The sequence below is a fragment of the Danio rerio genome, chromosome 7 (genome assembly GCF_049306965.1).
Source record: "Danio rerio strain Tuebingen ecotype United States chromosome 7, GRCz12tu, whole genome shotgun sequence".
Taxonomy (NCBI): domain Eukaryota; kingdom Metazoa; phylum Chordata; class Actinopteri; order Cypriniformes; family Danionidae; genus Danio; species Danio rerio.
Window position 1 is genome coordinate 38,134,046 of NC_133182.1, and position 24,698 is coordinate 38,158,743.

At 33.9% G+C, this 24,698-nt stretch overlaps 1 long non-coding RNA gene across 1 annotated transcript in view; it reads right to left on the bottom strand.

The window, feature by feature from the left end:
- Positions 1 to 483: 483 nt before the first annotated feature.
- The window catches only part of LOC141375405 (uncharacterized), a 180,928-nt gene continuing 156,713 nt past the window's right edge, over positions 484 to 24,698 (bottom strand). Inside the window, exons 3-5 of the long non-coding RNA XR_012383413.1 lie at positions 4,705 to 4,973; positions 2,019 to 3,089; positions 484 to 1,771 (exon numbers count right to left, since the gene is read on the bottom strand). This is a non-coding gene — a long non-coding RNA (uncharacterized lncRNA). The remainder of the gene's footprint in view (positions 1,772 to 2,018; positions 3,090 to 4,704; positions 4,974 to 24,698) is intronic.

Sequence of the window (24,698 nt, forward strand, 5' to 3'; positions counted from 1 at the left end):
TTAATAGTATATGTATAGAAGTTTTGGGATTTTAAAAGATCTTAAAATAAGCTTCTCCTGCTTACCAAGGCTGAATTTATTTCATCAAAAATACAGTACACATTTTAAAAATTGTGAAATGTCCTTGTACTATAAGATAACAGTTCAAAAGTAATTTATCATTTAATTTAATAATTTATTCCAGTGATTTCAATGATGAATTTTCAGCTTCATTACTCCAGTTTTCAGTGACATGATCCTTCAGAAATCACTATTTTATTCATTCATTCATTTTCTTGTCGGCTTAGTCCCTTTATTGATCAGGGGTTGCCACAGCGAAATGAACCGCCAACTTATCCAGCACATGTTTTTACACAGCGGATTCCCTTCCAGCTGCAACCCATCTCTGGAAAACACATTTTTATTATTTATTATTATTATTAATATTAATGGTAACAGTAATAATGACTGGAGTAATAAATTCATTTGAAACTACATAAAATAACAAAGCAGTTATTTAAATTTTAATCATTAAATAGAAATTTACATTTACAATTTTTTACAATCGTTTTGCCACAAATTTCAAAATGCTTGGATAAATTAAACACAAGTCAAAGATACTTTGTTCATTGAACCAGGATCACCTGTTTAATATAACACAATTAAACATCAAATTGATCCCATTTCAAAGTCCAAATCAAACATTACATTTAAAATAAATGCATATTAATTTACTTAACATGATGTTATTATCAACTGAGACAGGCACTCAAAATGATAAATAACTGTTGCATTACTCTTGATGCATAGAAACTGATGTATAACATTACATGTTTAGATGATGAAAGTTTCAGGATAGATCAAATGACATCAGTTACCACAGAGGATGACCCAACTGGACTACATTTTCTATAGATTTCACCTTTATTCATCCTTATTCCATATTTATGGTTTCTTTGTTCCGTGTACCACTTTTACAGACAATGTTTTCATATTTGACATTACTACTGTATGTAAGAAAGCTCAATCACAGCAGACCAATGTCAGGCCTGAATTCACATTGACAGAAGGTTCTTTCCAAGATTTGTGACCAACGCAAACACCACTCTGATGTAGAGGAGAACCTGTGACCAAATCCACAAGACCAGACTGATGGAAACACAGATCCCAAAATCTGATATGTAGAAATACATGCAAATTACATATGTGGCATAATAGTTAGTTTGAATTTTACATATAAAAATGTCATACATGTCAAAATATTGCCATTTCTTCAACTATTAGAATTACAAATATGTTTATATAAGTTACGTAATCTATTATGTTATATATTTTACCCCTAAAAATATACCTATAATTTGTATAGGTGTCCATATAGCTGTATATGGATGTGGAATCCAATTGTAATTTGCATATGTTGCCATATTTCATGCCATATATCAGCTTTCTATATGGGGACGTGCAGTGAGAAAAACATTACAGTAAACCCACATTATGATGGAATGAATAAAACTAGTTCAGTGTGTCCACTGTCTGTACTGTTCCCTCTACACTTTGCATAAACCATAATGAAAGCTTTATTTTAAACAACAAAATGTAATGATTGTTTATTGAAACGGTGCGCATCTTGTGTGCTGGTAATCTAAAGTTGTGCTCCTGCATTATTTGTATGATAACAGGATTATGTGAACCAATGATCGTGCAAATGCAAGACTTCCTTAATGAAATGAACGCAGAGTTTTGAAAACTGGAGAGTCTGTGTGAAAAGTAGTGACTGTTTAGAGTTTTGTGTCTAGAGTTTGAAATTTGTAGCAAAACAATTGAAAAAAAAACTGTAATAAATGCCACCTTGATGAACAGAATAATTTTCTTTAATAAAAAAACTGACAAAAAATGGCATTCATTAGAGGAGATCAGAAAAAACATAGTTGTAATAATAGCAAGGCGCATCGTAGCATTTGTGTTAATGTTTCCCATCTACACTGGAATTTCAAACTTTTAAATTTGTCTAGTTTTAGCCTGAATTAAAAAAAAAATGCCAGTTTCTTTCTCTGTTAAGTGTTGATGTGGCAGCTAGTAAATACAGTTTTGTTATGTTAATATTAATTTTGATATGTCAGCATGTGACAAAACATTTAATCGTATGTTACAATAAATGTTTTTAAAAGAAGACTTATGAAAGGATGCATTAATTTGATAAAAATTTGGTAAAATAGTATTTCAATAAAAAATTACTTATAACTGTGATACAAGCTAAATTTTCAGCATCATTACTCCAGTCTTGAGTATTACACAATCCTTCAGAAATCCTTCCATGCTGCTTTGATGTCCATTAAAATATTCTCATTAAGTGATAAAAACAGTTCAGTCAAAAACAGTCATTATTTTTGTGGAAACCACATCCATTTCTTCATGGTTTAAAACAAAATCTAAATAAAAGCACTTATTTTTAAAAAATATACTGTGTTGAATGCATGCATGCTGGCAAAAAGTAGTCTTAAAATAAATAAACCAATACAAAATAACCTCAAACTCCAATTTTTAAAACATACTGCAAAAATACATAATAAATAAATAATATGAGACAGTAAATAAAGTACATCTGCTACAAGCATTACAAAAAGTCTCTTATTTTTGAACTACTTTATTTTATTTCCACTTTATTTCTTTGTTCTTTCTTACTCAACAGAGTTTTGGCTTTAGCGCATGTTTGACCTCTCCTAACCCTGTGCAGTGTGTCGAATGAGAGCTAGAGACCCTGGGTCTTCCTTTCCAAATCCCCTACTGCAAGTCAGCGTGTGGCAACCCTCCTCAACAACTGTCCTGAGAGGACCCATAATTCATCTCAAATCAGCATGTTTCAAAATCACATACAGCCAGCAGATCAGAGACGATTTCAACATTATGGATCTGAAACACTAAGTAAAAAAAACTCAACACACACACACACACATTTCTCTCTCTCTCTCTCTCTCTCTCTGTCAGCGATACATTGAATGAAGTGAATAATTAGGGTGTATAAAGGTTGATTCCTGTTCCAGCAGGTTTCCTCTAGTACTGTGGCGGCTGCTGTCGCTCCTTGTATCATTTCACTGATAAGGGCTCCATATCTACAAAGAGCCAAAGAACTCATAAACTCCTTTATCTACCTCACATGCACAACCTAAAGTTTTATATGTGCTAAAATGATTCTGCTTAGAACAAATCTAATGGCTCTATTAAACACCACATACACACACTGCAAGACCTCTTAATCCCCTCAAAGAATATACGGTACCAGTCAAAAATTTAGGCTCAGTAGGATTTTGAAATGTATTAAAATAAGCTTCTCCTGCTCACCAAGGCTGCATTTATTTGATCAAAAATACAGTACACATTATAAAACTGAAATTATGTTGCAGCATAAAATAACTGTTCAAAAGTAGTTTATAATTTAATTTAATCATTTATTCCAGTGATTTTAATGATGAATTTCCAGCTTCATTACTCCAGTCTCCAGTCACATGATCTTTCAGAAATCACTCTAATGTTAATTATTATTATTATTATTATTATTATTATTAATAGAAATAGTAATTAAAAAAATAATGACTGGAATAATAATTTCTTTTAAAGCTACATACAATAAGTAATAAATAAATATTTAATAAATATGTTTTTAACAATTTAACCATTTTTTACATTTAATAAATGCCACCTTGATGAACAGAATACTTTAATTTTAATTATTAAATAAAATTAATAATTAATAAAAAGAAAAAAGTGAACCCATACATTTGACCGGTAGTACAGTTGAAGTCAGAATTATTAGCCCCTGTGAATCTAGTTTTCTTTTTTAAATATTTCCCAAATGATGTTTAACAGTGCAAGGACATTTTCACAGTATTTCTGATATTTTTTTTCTTCTTGAGTAAGTCTTATTTGTTTTATTTCGGCTAGAATAAAAAAGTTTAACATTTTTTAAAATCCATTTTAAGGTCAAAATTATTAGCCTCTCTAAGCTAATTTTTTTCGATAGTCTACAGAACAAACCATCGTTATACAATAACTTACCTAATTACTCTAACCTGCCTAGTTAATGTAATTAGCTAAGCCTTTAAATGTCACTTTAAGCTGTATAGAAGTGTCTTGAAAAATATCTAGTCAAATATTGTTTACTGTCTTCATGGCAAACATAAAATTAGAAAAATGGGGGGGTAAACAGAGGCTAATAATTCTGACTTCTACTGTATTTGGCTATGGAGAAAAATAAGAGACCGTGGTGGATTAATCAAGTATGGGTTTAGATAACACTTTAATAGTTGTTTTATTCTACAAAGGGTCTCATCACATTTCTCCAAATTACAGAAAAACTAATTAAATATAAGAGTTATTCCATTCAATATTATTTGACACTTCTGAAGTTAAAACATTGGTACTGTGCTTTCTAAAAATGTATATGGATATATACAGAATAAAACAAAACAGTTTAATCAAATGTTTAACTATATTGTTATTTAGACCATTTTGTACATGAAATGATGTAAAAAAAGTGTCAAGTTTTCTGGCATGTTCATATTCATTTTTAGACAACACAATGTTTTAACATCAAAAGAGATTAAAATCTGGTAGAACAAACACACAACAAATAACATTTCATTCCCGGAGAACAAAATGATCTAAATTACAGTAGAATAAAGTCATGTTATTAGACCTCTCTAGAATAAAACATAACGTTTTACTTACCGGATGCGTGCACACAAACCTCTCCCGCGCACCGCTAGATGGAAGTGTTGTTCTATGTTAGTGCGCCAGCCCCGTCCCCATCTCTCCGCAGTAATTTCACACTTTTTCAGATCATGTTTGTGCGATTAAACAGAGCTGCATGATGACGAAACCCATCTGTTGGGTGAAACATCCATCAGCGCCGGGGCCAAAGGAGAGTTGGACCCTGACGAGGGGCTGTTCTGTTTGATGGGCATTGGCCGTTTAGCCATGAGGTGAATAGTCTTTCTCTTTGGAGTAAAATAAAAAGAGCCGCACGTTAACCTATTCCTGCATGGAAGCGCAGTTGTAGGCTATTGTTTACCAAGCCTTTAAAATATAAAGGGATTTCAACATGTAGTTAAACTCATTCTGTAATGTAAATGTTGCAGAATGTTCTGGAACTTTAAATCGAATTTAATTTCACAATATGAATGTCAGAAGCCTTTATAATCTAATGCAGAGGTTTGTTTGTTGTGTCAGATGGTATCTGCAAGTTGTCCTCGCCATGTGATAAAAGTAAGCACAAGACAGCAGAGCATTAATTCTGCTTTCTCTAACGGATGTTCACATCTCACAGAGCAAAATGAAGAGAGGAACCCTGCAAAAAAAAAAAAGAAACTAACAAACTTGAATTCATGTGATTTCTTGTTTACTAGAACTACTCTAGTATTTCATTTAAACAGATTTTAGACTACTAAATGTAGTTCTATGAATTAAAAGTTGAACAATTTTTATATTTGTTTAATTAGAGTACTTTAACATTTAACCATGCACAAACAAAAACAAAATATAAAAAATATAAACAGACAACAATGCTGTCAAAACAACTCACATTTACACATTTCTGCGAAGTGCGAACAAGCCAGTGCTATTTTATGTATGCCAGGCCAATAGATGCCGATGTCACTTTGTTAAAAAAAAACACTATGCATCTGCACATAAACAGTCTTGTAGTCCGGTCATTGTTCTTGTGGCTGTCAATTACTCTCACATGATAGAATATTTTAGGATATTGCATTTAAAAAGACACTATATAGAAATCCTAAGAAGTGCATACATTCCAAAAAGCATGCATGCATGCAGTTGAAATCAAAATTTTCAGAGTATGTCTGATAATATTTTGTCTTCTGGAGAAAGTCTTGTATGTTTTATTTCAGCTAGAATAAAAGCAGTTTCTAATTTTTTAAAAGCCATTTTAAGGTCAAAGTTATTGGCTCCTTTAAGCTATATATTTTTTTCAATAGTCTCCAGAACAAACCATCATTATACAGTAACTTGCCTAATTACTCTAACCTCCCTAGTAAATCTAATTAACCTAGTTGAGGTATTTAATGTCATTTTAAGCTGTATAGAAGTGTCTTGAAAAATATCTAGTCAAATATTATTTACTGTCATCATGGCAAAGATAAAATAAATCAGTTATTAGAAATGAGTTCTTAAAACTAATATGTTTAGAAATGTGCTGAAAAAATATTCTCTCTGTTAAACAGTAATTGGAGAATAAAATAAACAGGGGGGCTAATAATTCAGGGGGGCTAATAATTCTGACGTCAACTGTATCTATGATATAAACACAGTTGCCCACTAAATTGCTTAATGCCCTTTCAAAAAGTCATGTGATTTTGCCTCAAACGATTACCAAGATTAACTTCATCGCACACCATTTTTAAGTGTTAAATAACTCTGCAAACACTTCAGTAAAAGTATATCGTCTTCATCAAAAATGTATCTCACACAACTGTGTTCCTAAACACCAGGCATCAACATCCAACTGCAAGATAACATGACAGAATTAGCCATTTCATGTTGCATCTGCTAATCTGAGGTACTACTCATCTACTATAGTTAAGTAAGACTACAGAAATGTTACTTTAAAAATGTATATTATTAATGTATTTTATAAACTTTCCAGAAATTGATGATTGTATTTGCCTGAACACATTCAATATTTTACTTTAATTCAATAAATTCAAAACATTGGTTGAAAATATTTGCATAACATTTTCAGATCCTCAAAATTATTTATATTTTATATATAATTATTTATAAAATTATTTATAAGTTATTGTAAATGACTTTCTAAGACTCATAAACAGCTTCCTGTTTTTAGTTGTATAAGCAGCCCCTTATTCAATCATGTTTTCATTGAAATATTTTTCAGTCCTCAATGCTTCTTTTCTGGGTTTTATGGTGAGAAATAATGTGAATTTTACAGGGGACACATCTGCACGTTTGTACCTCCTGATCAGCTTTATACCTTATGAAAGTCTAATCTCCAAACCAAAGCCACATCGTCACCCACATAAGTGCTATAACAGAGTCAGAACGCAGAACTGATCTCATGCTGCTTTAAAATACTACAATAGAGCGTTTTTATCCAAGAAAGTCAATGAGAGAGACAGAAGGATGTAAAAATGAACTGCTGTTATGTAAAGCGAGGAAAGGCGGCTCTTTAGGTCAAAATAAGTGGCTGATGTTTGTCCCCGATGTCAGGAAAACCACATAATGAAATTTAATTACAGTATATATAATCAGCGCCCTCCTCTGCCGGGTGAGACTAAGGAACAACAGGAGAAAAAAAAAATCTGACTAACTCATTGACTAAACGCATAAAAGAGAATCAGTGTGTTTATTTTCCATGGAGCAAATAGAGGGAGAAAAAGAGGCCATATGAGCAGATGAGGTATAATTGTTATAATTTTTGTGTGATCTTTATCCATCAGCTGTTGCCCCGAAGGCTTCAATCTGACCCCGTAAGAAAAGCACAGTCACAGCTGCAGAAACAATGAGAGAAGAGTAACCGCAGCTCAGATCTGGACACTTCAAATGCTTTTCTTCAGCACTCTTTGCTCTGAATCGTGAACCTCAAGTGTAGGAGGCAACTGTGATGTCACTGCAAAATAAAAAGTGATTCACTCTTGCTAGAACTACCTGATCAGACAGGTTAACCCCTGGTTTACGGTAAGTGACTGCTTTGATTCAGATGACTGGCTTTCCAGAGAAAAACAAAATCGTGCCTAAAAGGAGCCAATGGCATTTCTTTGTGAGAACAATGAATCTGTTTGCCAATCTGAATGTAGAATAGCGGATGACGAGAAGGAAATTAACATTCCCTCATAGTGTATCAATCACCTCTCTCTCAGTTAATGTTTAGACGTATAAAACGCTCAACGGACGTAGACAGATTCTGCGGTACTGGAGTAAATATAGTGCTTTAGGGTAAAGAAGATTTCACCACAGATCGGTTCACCCTGTAGCAAAATGCTACTGTATGGCTCATCTAAATGCCAGTAAAGGAATTCTTATAAAAGATACAGTAGAAGTCAAAATGATTTGCCTTCCTGTGAAAGTTGAATCATTTTCGAAATATAATTAAATCAGATAATTATACTGTTGAAGTCAGAATTATTAGCGCCCCCGTTTATTTTTTTCCCCCAATTTCAACGATTTTTTCAACACATTTCTAGTCATAATAGTTTTAATAACTCATCTCTAATAACTGATTTATTTGGTCTTTGCCATGATGACAGTACATAATTTGTGACCAGATATTTATCAAGACACTTCTATACAGCTTAAAGTGACATTTAAAGGCTTAACTAGGTTAATTAGGTTAACTAGACATGTTAGGGTAAGTTATTGTATAATGATGGTTTGTTCTGTAGACTATCAAATAAAAATATAGCTTAAAAGAGCGAATAGTTTTGACCTTAAAAAGGCTTTTAAAAAAATTAAAAATGGCTTTTATTCTAGCCGAAATAAAACAAATAAGACTTTCTCCAGAAGAATAAATATTATCAGACTTACTGTGAAAATATCCTTGCTCTGTTAAACATCATTCAGGAAATATTTAAAAAATAAAATCAAGTTCAAATAATTCTGACTTTAACTATAATAACTCATTTCTTTTGTCTTTGCTCCAAATTGTGAATTTGCTGCATTTGTGATGAACCACCAAAAAGAGAAATATCAATTTCCAAATTCAGTTTAGCTTGAGAAGCAATATTATCTTGGCTTTGGAATACATAAAGTCTGCGAAACAAAAGAAAATTTCTTTTCATTCAGACTCAAATTCCTGTCTACAAGCAATAGTTTCCCTTAGAAATGACCATACAGCACTAATAAAGATTTATCAATCAAACTTTATAAAATGGAGAATCTTAATTTTAATAGCTGGTTTTGTTGAGTACATGGGCACTAATCAAAGGAAATTTATAAATGAAACTTACGTTTTAAAATGTGTCAAAATAAAAAATAAAAAAAACCTTTGCACTTTTTTTTTTCAACTTTCACAGGAGGGCAAATCATTTTGACTTCTACTGTATCTTTTAAAATAATCATTTTACTGGCATTTAGATGAGCCATACGGTAGCATTTTGTCACAGGGTGAAATGATCTGTGGTGAAATCTTTTTTACCCCAAAGCACTATCTTTACACCCATACCTCAGAATCTGTCTACGTCAATTGAGAGTTTTCTACATCGAAACAAGAGAGAACAAGAGAAAGGTGATTGATACACTATGAGGGAATGTTTGTTTCCTTCTTGTCATACTCTTTTTCTACATTCAGACTGGCAAACAGATTCATTGTTTCACTGACTAATAGCTGCACAGAGAATAATGACGACATGATGACAGACCATAATATTTTACTAGTTATTTTGCAAGATTCTAGTATATTCAAGAATTTAACCACCATTAAAGTGCTATTTAAAGGCTTAAGTTGTTTAATTAGGTGAATAGACTAGTTGGCCTAATTAGGTAAGTCATTAGACAACAGTGTTTTTTCTGTAGCCAATAGAAAAAAAGTAACTGCTTAAGGGGGCTATTAATATTGACCTGAACGAAAAAAGCTTTCTCCAGAAAAAAATATAATAGGAAACATTGTGATAAATATCCTTGCTCTGTTAGGAAATAGTTAAAAACAATATATATTTCACAGAAGGACTAATACAGTTGCCTTCAACGGTATGGACTTGTAGATCAGAGGAGTAATGCTTCAACATGAACCTCAATGTGACCATTACATCTAAATCCCCATTTACACCTGGTATTAAGATGTGCTTTAGTAAACCAAATTAAAAAGTGGACAACTCATCATGAAGACTGTCAAAAACATTTTGAGCTCATCCACTTTTCGGACCCCTTCATAGAATAAAAGAAAATCTTTTGATTTTATTTCTTATGGTTTTTCTGGGGTTCTTTGAAAATGTTTGCAGAAAATAATTTTGTTAATAAAAATGTATCATTGGAAAATGTAATTTAAATAAGATTTAAATAAAATAACAAAAGACCACCTAACCTGGCACAACATGTTATAGATGCGTTGTAACTGTAAGAATATGCACGCAAACAAGCTGTGTTCTTCTAAATATATTGACATTGTAGAGGCTGTCCACATCCTTTTCTCTTGAATCCTTTCCTGCTCGCCCATAATCCACGCAACTTGGACTAATTCATTCATTCATTAGTACTTATGAGTCACATTACCTATTTTTTTTCTAAAGCAATGCAGAGCTTGACAAAATCTAGACAGATTCACAAGAGAGGCATTTCATCACATTACCCTGTAAAACAATTCTTGCTGCCTTATCTATTCTCGTAATCTCAATTTACATCAGACAAACTGACTAAAATACTATGTTAAACTTTGTATTAAAACATTTTTCTGAAACCTCATTAACTTATTAAAATAAATGAAAATAACAATGAAATAATGTTGTCAGGATTTTTCATGACTTCTTAGGATGTAGAAACGAAGCTAGAAATACATTTCAGCCTGGTTTCGCAGATAAGGCTTAGCTTGAGGGGATCAGTTCACCCAGAACTGAAAATTCTATCATGGTCACTCACTCTTTACTTCTTCCAAACCTGTTTGACTTTCTTTTTTCTGTTGAACCCAAAAGCAGATATTTTGAAGAAAGCTGGAAACCTGTAACTGGTGACTTACATTGTATTTGTTTTTCCTACTAAGTCAACGGTTACAAGTTGTCAGCTTTCTTCAAAGTATTTATTTTGTAGGTGTTCAACAGATAAAGATTCTCATAAAGGTTTGGAAGCACTTGAGGGAGAGTAAATAGTGAGTAAATTTACATTTCAGGGTGAACTATCTCTTTAAGACAGGATATGCCTTAAATTAGGGAACTTAAGCATATTTTCTAAAAACATGTTCAGAAAAACACATTACATGTGTCCATCTTGAGACAAATCAATGACACTGATGCATTTTAAGATATGCCATCATGGCAAATTATATTCAGCTAAGTCTCTCAAACATGCTATTTAGTTTGCGACTAGCCTTAAACCTTGTCTGTGAAACTGAGGGAATTGTGAATTTACTTTATAGTTCAAAGTGTAAAATTGTATAGTTTATTTTTGTTGGGGATGGAGTGTTTGTTTTCTATCAGAGAAGACAATCGTGAACATTTTCCACTTCAGTGCATTATTGTGAGGTCTTCTGACTAGGGCCACATAATAGCAACAATTTTAACCAGATTAGTTCTACCAGTGTTTTTCCCATCCCTTATGTAAAGGCGATTTAAAAGCCTGAAGTTGTAAATGTGTAAAATGTGTCTGAATTAGCACTGAGGGCAGGACCTATATATTATAGGCAGCTGCATGTGAAGTCATTTTACCAGTGGAGAACACGATAAGCTCTTAAGGAATGGAATTATGTACTTTCATTTCTTTGTGTAAGTGTATCTTAACCTTTTGATCCACTTACAAGTCATTTAAAGGGTGAAAAAACATTTATGTAAAGATATATTTGAACATGCAATGCAGTGTGGGTCTGTTTTAAAAACAGAAAGAAAAGGAAGTTTGCTGGCTGTAGTAATTGTACATTTGTATGCGTCATTGAAAAGCTTGAGAAAGTCACTGAATCAAGTGAACAGGGAACTCCAATGCTCATTTGCTAATCCTGACGTCTCTTGTGTTCGGAGTCCGGTTTACACGTTTTAGCCAGATAAAACTAGTTCAACTGATTTCATGCAACATCTCTCTGAACATCCAGAACTTTGAATCGCTGTCTTTTCGAAATATTTTCACCTCTCTGCCCATAGAAACAATATAAAATAAAAATAGATCAATTCTCTTCAGCTTTCATTAGTAATTAAATATGTCCATTTACAAATCAGTGGCAGAGGCAGAGGAGTGGCCAGGGTGGCATCTGATTGCCTACTACAAAATTAAAATGACAAAAAATTACATACTAAATATTACTGTGTTCATCTTTACAGTGTGACTTGTTTTGTGGTCACACTTTTCATTTAGCGCACAGCAAAAATGTGCAACTTGACTCAAGAAATGATGTTTGCTGTTTGTTCAAATTTCTTATATAAAATGCAACACAGGCTCATTGTGAAAACATAGCCCTACAGTATACACATTTCTGGAGATCGCGAATTATCTAGCCAGAAGTACTTATGGCTGCATTTTGTCTTTAAAACAAACGCTAGCGTTACGATGCCATTCCTTTTTGCGCTTACCAGTTGTCACTGTATGGACAGCTTTCCTGCTGTTACCAGTTTGTCCAGTAGCTCGCCATGTACTACAGCTGACTTGAGAGGCAGAGTGGAGTTGACCACAATGATGAGGTTAGAGTTTGACAAAGAACAGTTCCAGAAAGCATGTAAGACACAACTATTAGCCAAAAAATAAAATAATCAAATAAATAACAGGTTGAGAATGTGGTAAATTCTGAAAACATGGTAAAACTCAGGCGAGGGCTTTTCTTTTTCTAGATTGCTTTTGAAAACTGTCGGTTGAGTTTATGGAAGTGGGTGGGTGGCTCAATCGGTGCTTTTGAAAACACTATTGACCTTATTCTAAAATGCGGAAGTGCGCCTGTTTTCGCGATTGTCTTAGAACTTCCGATTCAGTCGCCTAAGGGAGAAATGACTAGGAATAATAACTGGCTGAAAATGGCCAAACTACTTGCTCAACAAACAAATGTTTGCATGACTACACAGACGAAGTAGCATAATATAATAAGAAAATATTAAATTGCAACATCAAGCAGCGTAACGAGCAGTTTTTAACGTCAAAAAATGAATGAAAGTGAATGTGACGGGAAGTTGCAAGACAAAAAGATTCAAATGGCAGCGCCCACTCGACAGCTGAGAATAAGGTGAATAGGTTTGGTTTAGGGAAGGAGAAGGGTGGGTCAGTCAGTTGACAGCGATTTACGTGAGAACAGCAGATGCGAATTGCACTCAGGGGAGGAATTTGAGATCTGAAAAAGCAAACACAAAGGCCTCTGGTGGATTTGCGGAAAACACAAACTGCAAAAAAACGTAGCTCCAGGGACGTATTTGGTGCTCTTCAGAAATGTATATTGCGGTACTTTTTCAGAATAAGCCTGGGTTGATGAACTAAGATGAAACAACATGATTCTTGAGTTTTTGGGACAATTTAATTGTTTTATGTTTAATCTACTTAAATTTGTCAGACTAATCAGTTAACTTAATTCCACTTGACAAATCGATTGTGCCCTTAATTTTTTATAGTGTGTAAATGACAAAAATTATTTTTATTAATTTCAACTAATTTACCTTTGAAACAGATACTCCATCTATTACATCTGACAGTTTGCTACAAACACAGTCTGAGTTTCCCACTCATGAATATGACTTTGTCTATTTTTCATGTGAAGTGATGAAACTAACATGAATGCACATTCAATTAGTATGTTGAACAAACACAACAACCTAATGAAATGATTCATGTCTTGTTGCTCAATCAGTGCTTTATATACACAAATGAGTACAAATGCTCGTAAATAACATGCTGCAGTATTTATCTCAGAAAGCCTTTTATGTTTATAAAATAAAGTGAAATAACCATTTATTCTAGAGAAGAGAGTTAAACAAAATTATATTCAAATAATTTTCAGGAATATTTCTCACCCAGGGTTGTTGCTTTAAACTTTGGGTATCTTGTACAACTATACTGGATATACACATGCTACACATTTGTGCATGTTTTAATATAAACTGAAATCTACAGTATGGGATTGAATGTACAAAATTATATATTTACATATTTGTAGCTTTAGAAGCAAATAAAAAGTGTATGATGTGCAGAAAATAATTAGCCAAAAATACTTTGTATGGGCCATAAAATTATATATCAATTATATATCAATAAAAAGAGACTAAGCTGAAAAGAAAATGAATGAATGAATATATCAATAATAATATCAATATTTTTATCCAAAAAACTATTAAAATACTAAGTAAAGATTATCTGGTGACGTGGTGGCGCAGTAGGTAGTGCTGTCGCCTCTAAGCAAGAAGGTCGCTGGTTCGAGCCTCGGCTGGGTCAGTTGGTGTTTCTGTGTGGAGTTTGCATGTTCTCCCTCGTCAAGGTGCTCCGGTTTCCCCCACAGTCCAAAGACATGCGGTACCGGTGAATTGGGTAAGCTAAGTTGTCCGTAGTGTATGTGTGTGGTTGTTTCCCAGACATGGGTTGTGGCTGCATAGGGCATCCGCTGCGTAAAAATGTGCTGGAAAAGTTGGCGGTTCATTGCGCTGTGGCGACCCTGGATTAATAAAGGGACTAAGCCGAAAAGAAAATGAATGAATGAAAGATGATCTTCCATGAAAACATTTTCTAAAAAACTTTATTATTTTTGATTAGTGATTTCAGATTTTCACATAGTTGTATTTCAGCTAAATATTGTCATATCCTAACAAACTGTACATCAGTGGAATGTTAATGTATTTTTCTTTTTAATAGTCTCTGAAAATTAGTTCTAACTAGGCTGTAATTTCTTCTTTCAATCACTATTTAAAAAGCTTCAGTGACAACAGTGACGAAAAAAAATATTTCAACACATATTTCAATAGAGAATTTGCTGAAGTAGAAAAAATCTTAATATTTAGACAAGCACAGATCAAATGTTAAAAAAAATAACTTTGTGATTGGTCAATTTACTTACACAATAGGCTTTTGAGAATGAATCAATTGTTTTGGCCGAGTTGCTACATTTTAAAATCACACAGTAGGGTTGTAATGTCCTATAAAACAATGACAAATTTACAGCTCTTACAGTTTAGAGAATGTTTCTAAAAATGAGACTTAAAGGGATTCTTCAACCTAAAATAAAAACAATTGCTCACCCTTGAATCATTTTAGACTTGTATGACTTTATTTTTTCTGTTGAAAACAAAATTTGAAGAATGCTAGAAAACAATCGGCCATTGATTTACATAGTAGCAGTAAAAATACTACACTATAAAGCTGAATCAAATTAACCGTATGAGTCATTTGAACTTACACTTTATTAAACTGACCTAAACTGGCTTGTGTAACTCATAAAAATTAGGTTGGAATATGATTAATCTTTATGAAATTAAAATTAACTAAAAATATATGCTGTCATGACTTATTGATCATATAATTGTTACAGTGTACACTCTCAGAAGGAGCTGTCACTGGGGCAGTACCTTTTCAAAAGGTACATATTTGTCACTGAAGGGTCCATAATGGCACCTCAAAGGTACTTCTTAGGTACATTTGGGCACTAATATGCACCTTTGAGGTACCACTGTGGACTCTTTGGGTACAAATATGTATCTTTTGGAAAGGTACTTCCCCAGTGACAGCTCCTTATTTCTGAGAATGTATAGATGCCAAATGACTACTGTATTTGAACATAATTCTTTTGTTCTCACAATCTATACCAAATAGAAGTGATGATTTCTGGGTGATCTTTTCCATTATTATTGGATGCATGTGAATATTATCTCCTGAATTACTGAATAGATGTTGAGCAGAGTGCATTCAGTCATGGTTGATTTCTTTGTATTTTTGAAGTGTTGTTGAAGCTGTGACCTCACTGAGCAAAGGTGTGAGGAGTCACGGTGTGAGAGTAGGACTGCTTCAGTGAGCATGAGATATGGAACACGTTGCTCCAACAGTAACACTGTGATGACAGACATGTCATTAAGTCATCCTGGCTTTGTACCAACTCTAAGAGCTAATCTCTCTATAGTAACAATCAAGCCGCCACACTCTTTTGACTGGTATCATTAACTATTTAATATCATTGTTGTAAGGGATGAAACCTAAGGGTTGCTACAAATATGTTTTTCACAACCACCACCGGTCAAAAGTTTTGTGCCAGTAGGATTTTTAAATGTTTTAAAATAAGCTTCTCTTCCACACCAAGGCTGCATTTATTTAATCAAATATACAGTACAAATTGTAGAATTGAGAAAAGTTATTGCACTATAAAATAACTGTTCAAAAGTAACTTATCATTTAATGTAATCATTTATTTTAGCGATTTTAATTATGAATTTTCAGCTTTATTACACAATCCTTCAGAAATCACTCTAATATTCATTATTATTATTATTATTATTATTATTATTATTATTAATGGTAATAGTAATAAAAGCAATAATGACTGGAGTAATACTTTCATTTGAAACAACATACAAGAAAGCAGTTCTTTTAAAATAAATATTTAACATTTTCTTTACATTTAATAACTGATGCCTTGATGAACAGATTAATTTTCTCTAAAAAACATGAAAAAAACTGACCCCAAACTTTTGTGTAAGTTAAAAACAAAAAAGGTAAACTGTTCACTTTTTAGTCCATTAAATGTAAACGTGATGAACCTGGTGAACCTACACCAGGAAATGAAAGCATTTTTTTCCACATTGTGCTCATTCAGCACATAACTAAACCATGCTCTTCGGTTTAAAAATTCAGCCAACTGTTAGTTAACAAAGTGACTTTTCTGACATTTTAGTGGTTTGAAACAATATAATGTGTAAAAATATATGTACAAATTAAGTAAGTAAAATAACAGAAAAATGAATGAAACTTCTTTACCATTTTTACACCATGACCAACCAAGACAATATATAATTATTTAGGTTGTATGTCCTCATGTGATATAATTCCAGGGGTCAGAGTTTACCAAATTGGAACTTTGCTGTAAGAAATATTTTGAAAAATTTGAATCCATAGTATGAGATTTCACTTTTGGTCTTCAGAACTGCCATATATGTGATTGAAATTCAATGGAATGTGTAGGGTGACTTGTACTTTGTTCCTATTCTTTGCATTGTGACTTCGATGCAAAAAGTAAACAATTCCTGTAGTGCATCCCAAAAAGTTAGCAATCACTAGTGCAGTACCAGCTTCGGCAACAAGCATGTTATTATGAATGGGTGAAGGGCAGGTATTGGGATGTAATGTAATTTGTATTAATGACTGAGAAACGAGACTGCTGATAAGCAATTTAATGACAAGACAATGACATGTACATGTGTTAAAAAGCTCATAAAAGAGATCAGTCATAGCAGCAGTCATTCTTTCCACCATGTTTAAAGTTTAAAGTCTGTCCACTTCTGAAACTCTGATATCAAAATTACCTCCAGTTGTAAATATGACCATTTATACCCAGTTTCTGACTACCAAGCTGTACAATAATATCAATAGTGCATGAAGGGAGACTAATTTTGATAGGAGAGTTTCAAAATAGGGCCATACATAACCTGGAGATTAACAACAGCTACATTGCCTTGTCTAGCTGTTAAAGGCTTTATATTTGCATGTATATCAGTAACGATTTCAAGTACACTACCTGCCAAAAGTCTAGTCGTTGATCCCAGTTGAACAATAAAAAATAGCTTGACTTCTAGTTGGTCACTTGGAAAAGTTGGCATAAGGTAGATTTTCAGATGAATCATCTGTTAAACTGCATCACAATCATCACAAATACTACAGAAAATCTATTGGAACTCGCATAGACCCAAGACTCTCACAGAAATCTGCACAGTGGATGGCAACATCAACAGCAAATTCTTCAACAGTATAATGCTCCTTCTCATATTTCAGCCTCCACATCAAAGTTCCTGAAAGTAAAGAAGGTCAAGGCGCTCCAGGATTGGCCAGCCCAGTCACCAGAGTTGAACGATATTGAGCATGTCTGGGGTAAGATGAAGGAGGAGGCATTGAAGATGAATCCGAAGAATCCTGATGAACTCTGGAAGTCCAGCAAGAACACTTTCTTGGCCATTCCAGGTGACTTTATCAACTTATTAGAGTCATTGCAGAGATGTATGGCTGCAGTCCTCCAAGCTCATGGGAGTCATACACAATATTAATTCTTTCTCCACTGCACCATGACATTATTTTCTATATTGTACATTATTTCTGTTAAGTAGCAAGAATTTTGTCTAAGCAAGTCAGAATTGCCTGTCCTAATTAAATAATTACAAATCAAGGCATGATCATATTTTATTTTGGTAAAATAAGCGTAATCAAGAGGCCCTAGTCTTTCATATAAGCCACTTCTGATAGCAAATGATCAACTAGAAGACAAGTTATTATTTGCTGTACCTAAAACTTGGATAGGTAACAAGATGTTTCTTAGGTTGTGTATATTGTGTCATGTATATTGAATATAAACAGCATGTATTAGACCACATTTTCAGAATAGTGTATTGAATGTTAATATCTGAATTCATTCACTTATCTTGTATACGTTTAGGCTTTGTTGTAATAATGACCACAAATAACACAATTGGATCAATACTGCCTTTTGCCATTATTCTTTTGTTAGTTTAATTTAAGGTGTCAAAATAGCATGTTTCCAAAAACAGGCCAGTTCTTCAAACAAAGCATTTGAAGATGAGACAACTCAGATACATAAGTAGGAAGATTACCGCTTGGATTTCAGATAGCACATGCTATCTAGCAAAGCTGTGTGTTAATATGAACAAATAAAGAAAAGCACGCATGAAGAGCAGAAGTTGAAACTGACTGGGTGAAAGGCTGAAATATGATGGATAAACCCCACCAGGGCGAAAAGTTCGGCACACGTTTAACTCCCAGAGGATCTTTTGACTTACTGTCAGTAAATCACTTACTTTAAGGCAGCACAGTGTGTAGGGGTGTGAATGAAGTGTCGGAGTGAGCGTCAATGCCACAGTAAAACACCCTGTTAGACCTTTCAACCCAGAGACCTCCTGATCTCCTCCCGGTTGCCCATGGGTGAGAGGGTGGGGTGTTCGCTTCACAGCCGTAATCATTGGTTGAAATGGCTGCAGTCAGCTGGCCTATCGTGTGAGCTCTCCGGGCGCTTATCCAGTGTTTGGTTCGGAGGGCGTGGGCTTGACATTCTCTGGCAGAAGCTCAACTGGACTTTAAACACTCAGAGTTGGTGCACAGGGCTTCCTTAGACCTGAGCACAGCATTATAGCTTATAATGTAAATCTCAGGCAGGTACACTGTAACCTATTTTTACCTTAGAGTTAGTGTCCTCCAGAAAGAAATCATTTACTAACTCACACCATTGCAAATATAAGACTTTTTTCAAAAAACAGAAGATATTTTGAAACATATAATGAAACGTCTTTCTGTACCTTTAATGAAAACATTCAAGCTTATTTGATGAGTGTCTTTTATTTTATTTTTGTCAAGTGATGCATTTACAAGAGGCAAGAACCTAAATAAAACAACGCATTGCAAATCTATTACAGATTCATATCAACAACCCACTTGCAGTGTGGTTTTCTTATGAATGCATGTTTGATATCTTTGCAAAAGTAAAGACATACACACACATGAAGCATTACTGTCACTTAATACTCACTTTTAACCCATAGGAGACATTTTTACATAGCTTTTTGTAGCTTCAATCTGGGTGAATAGAGTTTCAGTGGATGGCAGAAGGTTTTATTAATGCCACGTTTACATGATAACAATCTACTCAAACCTTAAAAGTTGTCATAGATCCATGGAAATGTCTAAAATCACTGAGTCAAGCCAGTAATTAGTAATTTCACTTTATATACACCTGACAAAAGTCTTGTTACCAATCCAAGTTTTAGGAACAACAAATAATAACTTGCCTTAGTTGATCATTTGGTATCAGAAGTGGCTTATATGAAAGGCAAATGCCTCCAGATTATGCTTATTTTACCTAAATAAAATATGATCATGGCTTAATTTTTTAAAAGTATTTAATTAGGACAGTAAGGTCTGACTTTGCTTAGTCTTGTCACTTAACAGAAATATTGTACAAAATATATTATAAAGTCATGGTGCACTGGAAAAAGAATGAGTATTGTGTATGACTCCCATGAGCTATGAGGGTTGCATCCATACATCTCTGCAATGACTTAAATAACTTATTAATAGTCATCTGGAATGGCAAAATCATTCTTGCAGGACTCCTAGAGTTCATCAAGATTCTTTGACTTCATCTTCAATGCCTCCTCCTTCGTCTTATCCCAGACCTGCTCAATAATGTACATATCTGGTGACTCTGCTGGCCAATCCTGGAGCATATACCTTCTGCCACTTTTCCAAAGGATTAACAAGAAGTCAAGTATTATTTGCTGCTCTTACAATTGGGATCAACTACAAGACTTTTGTCAGGTAGTGTATATCACTTTATATGTCTCAACACATACAGTCCTGCAGGTTTGGTTGTCAGTTCTTGCTTATAGACTGAACATAACACAAGAGCTGGATGTCAACTTAAAGTCAATGAATTTAAAGTCAATGAACTTTAAATGACATCCGCTTAAAGACACCTGCCATTTGTTTTTAAAAGTTAGCATGTTCAGGTCCCCCAAATGCTTTTGTAATGCAAATTATCAGCGACAAATCATTTAAAGTGTTTAGTTCAGAAATGACACTGTGTAAACATACCCTGTGATATGAATAAAACAGGAATGACATGAGAGTAAGTAAATGATGACAAATAAAAATTAGATAATAAAAAAATAAAAATGACAATGTACTTACTATATTTACTCCCCCTAAAGTTTTGTCTGTTGAGAGCTAATGCCATAAATAACTTAAAGAAAGCTGAAAGAAAGTAACCAGTAGTATGAAAAACAAATACTATGGAAGTCAATGGTTACATATTTTTTCTTCAAAATCTCTTCAACTGTGTTCACCAGAAGAAACCGTTAAGTCAAACCGGTTTAGAACAAGTTAACGGTGAGCAAATGAAGACAGATTTTCATTTTTTGGGGCGAACTGCCTCTTTAAGCTTTTCAAATGCTTATTCTACCCGTTTTAAGCCTTTAATTTTCTTTTTGTGTGTGTAGTATGTTAGTATGTGTGTGTGCAATTTTATGTCCTCAGTTTGAAAAGTGATGTTAGTATAACATTTTGATTTGAATCAAATCAGTTCATTTAAATGTTACCACATGAAGCTCATTTTTCCTCAGTTGTGCCTCCACAGAGTCCACAGTCCATTGGACCATATGTATCTGCGCTGTTATCTGGGCCAGATTCTGATCTGATTCAGATTTCGTCATATATTCATTAAAGCTCTCTCTGACCCTGTCCAGTTTCTTAGTTTAAGAGATTGGCAGTACTCAAAGCATCATTCTAAATATTATCACTTATAAAAGTCTGCATATATGCGCATTATGGTTTCAATGATTTTTATTAGGATTCCTAAACCCTCAATGCTTCATTCTCTAGAACAACGAAAACACGCAGTAATTCAGAGAGAGACATTTTTACAGGCCCCATTGTTTTCAGAGAGCTAGTTTGCGTTGTTAGAGGAATATTCCAAATGCTTCTTTCCAAAATCCGTCTGCCGATGACACTGATTTATTTCTCTTTTTTACTCCAGCAAAGAAACACAAGAGCTCACTGACCTCTGCTGATGTAGGGCTAAAATCTTCATCTCTTTTAAAACTGCAAAATCCGGTAACTGGCATTATATTATTATATAATTTAATGGAAAATCACTGTTAATAGCTACATTTACATAAAAGCTACATAAAAAATAGATTGATAGAAACGTCCAGATGTGAATCAATTTTGATAATACGTATGTGCATAACTGAGTAGGAGAAACTTTTTATTCGATAAGGAAAGATGTGCATAAACTATGATGGAAACACTTTTACCAAACAAATTCCAGTATGCGCATTAAAAAAATGTCACGTGATTTTGTTATAAGAGATCATGTGATGATAAAAATGTGTGTGAATGGACAAACCAGCAGGCTGAGCACACTGTAAAACATCTGAAATGTTGTTTTGGTCATTCAAAAAATGCCTTGACCATTTCAGTATTAGAGTTAATATATTATTAATGACCTGCGGAACTGTTAAAAGCGTCTGTACTTCACGTCTGATGCCTTCAAACTTCCCTATGCATTCATTGAGTGTCGTCATGTGTCTTCTAAGGCGCAAGTCATTTCATAAATGAAGAAAAGATTCACACAGCTTCTCCTACCACAGCAAATTCAGTTTTTACTGTTGATGTTTGGCGCCAGTTAATCAGAAAGTGTTGCTTTTGTTTTCCTTGACACGCTGGATGTAAACGCTGCTTTATTCACACATATTTTATGCCATAATCCAGTTTTGTGCATAAAGTTAATTTGCACTTTTAAATGGAAACAGCTAATAACCTTAATAATGTTCCAGAAATTATGAACGAACACAAATATTATTAGGATTCCTTTTCTTACAGATTTTTTCAATTTGCCTTTTTGGTTTTTTTTTTAGAGTTGAGATGTGGGGAATTCATCAGAATAATTACTAATGTTCTCTGGACTGATCCTCCACTGAACTTCAAAGGATAAATATTAACATGAACAAACAAAGCCAGATGACCTGTGTTGGCCCGGACGGCTATTTCTGATATGTGGTGAGGAGGTAAACCAACAGAGACTTTTTGAAGTATTTTTCTCAACTCTCATTTTCTTCATCTTCTTGTTTTTTTTTAATTGACAAAAAACCTTTAACACTGAACAGGCACAAAACAGTTTGGGTTCTGGTTTTGGTATTCTGGGAGAACACACAAGCCAATTTCACTGTCATCCCAAAGTTTAAAACATAAAAAGTACAGACTGTCCTTAATGTCACAGATCCAAAACATTCTTTGTTGTTTTGGTTGAAGTGTATGAGCAGTCTATCAGACATCCCCATATAAACCGTGCAGAACAGAACATCCTGTAGACCAGTGAAGATCCTGTCCAGAATGTATGTTTTATCAATGAACGGCTGCAGCTATATGTAATGAGCTTGAGTTCATGGCATATTTGCTGAATCAGTGCTGCGTGCGCCAAAAGCAGAGCCTGGTTCTCACATGCTCTGGTTCATAAGGCCATTGCACACGTCCCACACAGAGCACGCTATTGTAGGAGGATCCCATCATAAGTCCCTAATGGATCTTATCACTTCTCCGATGCGGGACGGGGAAGGGGGTTAGGGATACGGAATCCTCCCTTCATTGCTCTCATAGTAAAAGCGCTTACAGCTTGTTGTGGTTATTTGAGGAATGGGATGGAGTGGATTTGGGATGAATGGAGAAACTCTAGTCTGCATAACTATACAACTGACACAAAGACATACTTTGGTATAAAGCCAAATACAGAGTACAAATAGTAGCATCTAAAGCTACCCTGTAGAATATGTCTAATAATATATTGTCATGGGTGTTTTCCATTGATTTATGTTTTCAAATTGCATCATTAGACCTTGATCTCTGCTCTAACAAACATGTAGTCATTTTGTTAAACTTTTCTACATCAATTCGAAGATGAGTGGAAAACACCCATGACTCACAAAATCCTCACATAAAGCTGGTAATTAACTGTTTTTTGTTTTTTTTCACAGTGTACACTCTTCAAAAAAAAGCAGAACTGCTTTTCTGCATGGACACTATCAATTCATTTTACAAGCAACACAACACAGTGCACTACAAATATCAAATACTGGTAATACACCTGTTAAAAAAGAAAATACATTTCAAATAATAAATAAATAACATAAGTTTATATATATATATATATATATATATATATATATATATATATATATATATATATATATATATATATTATTCATTCATTCATTTTCTTGTCGACTTAGTCCCTTTATTAATCCTGAGTCACCACAGCGCAATGAACCGCCGGAGCACCCAAAGGAAACCCACGCGAACGCAGGGAGAACATGTAAACTCCACACAGAAACGCGAGGTTCGAACCAGCGACCTTCTTGCTGTGAGGCTACAGCACTACCTACTGCGCCACTGCGTCACCTTTTTTTAAAATTCAATATTAATTTTCTTGTCGGCTTAGTCTCTTTATTAATCCGGGGTCACCACAGCGGAATGAACCGCCAACTTATTCAGCAAGTTTTTACGCAGCAGATGCCCTTCCAGCGCAACCCATCTCTGGGAAACATCCACACACACATTTACACACACACTCATACACTACAGACAATTTAGCCTACCCAATTCATCTGTACCGCATGTCTTTGGACTGTGAGGGAGAACATGCAAACTCCACACAGAAACGCCAACTGAGCCGAGGCTCGACCCAGCGACTCTCTAGCTGTGAGGCGACAGCACTACCTACTGCGCCACTGCTTCGCCCTTTTTTATATATATTAAATCTAATTATTTTATAACAATAATTTTCACACGCAAAAAAATAATAACAAAAACCAACATGCCATGTTTTTAGACACGTATATTCATTTTAAACAACACAAAATCTGTTTTATCATAGGGTCAAACTTTAAGATTTGAAGATTCTTACCATTAATAAAACATGAACTATTGCATTTATCTCAATAAACTGCACGCAATGCAATAAAAATTTAAATGTTGCTTTTTAATAGTTATGTTAGCAGGAGAATTAGATCATGCACAATATGTACTTTAGAAGTACTGATAAATAGCCAATTTCTTAATAATAAGTAGGTAATAAGACATTAGGTAATAGTGAGAAATTTCAAAGTCATCATCTTTAATACTGTATACAGTTGAAGTCAGAATTATTATTTTATTTTTTTTTCCTTTTTAAATATATCCCAGATGATGTTTAACAGAGCAAGGAAATTTTCACAGTATGTTTGATAATATTATCTTTGTTAAAAAGAAAAAAAAAAAAAAGGGGGCTAATAATTCATAATTCTATAATCCATATACAGTATACACACATTGTGTAAATATAAACTGTGATT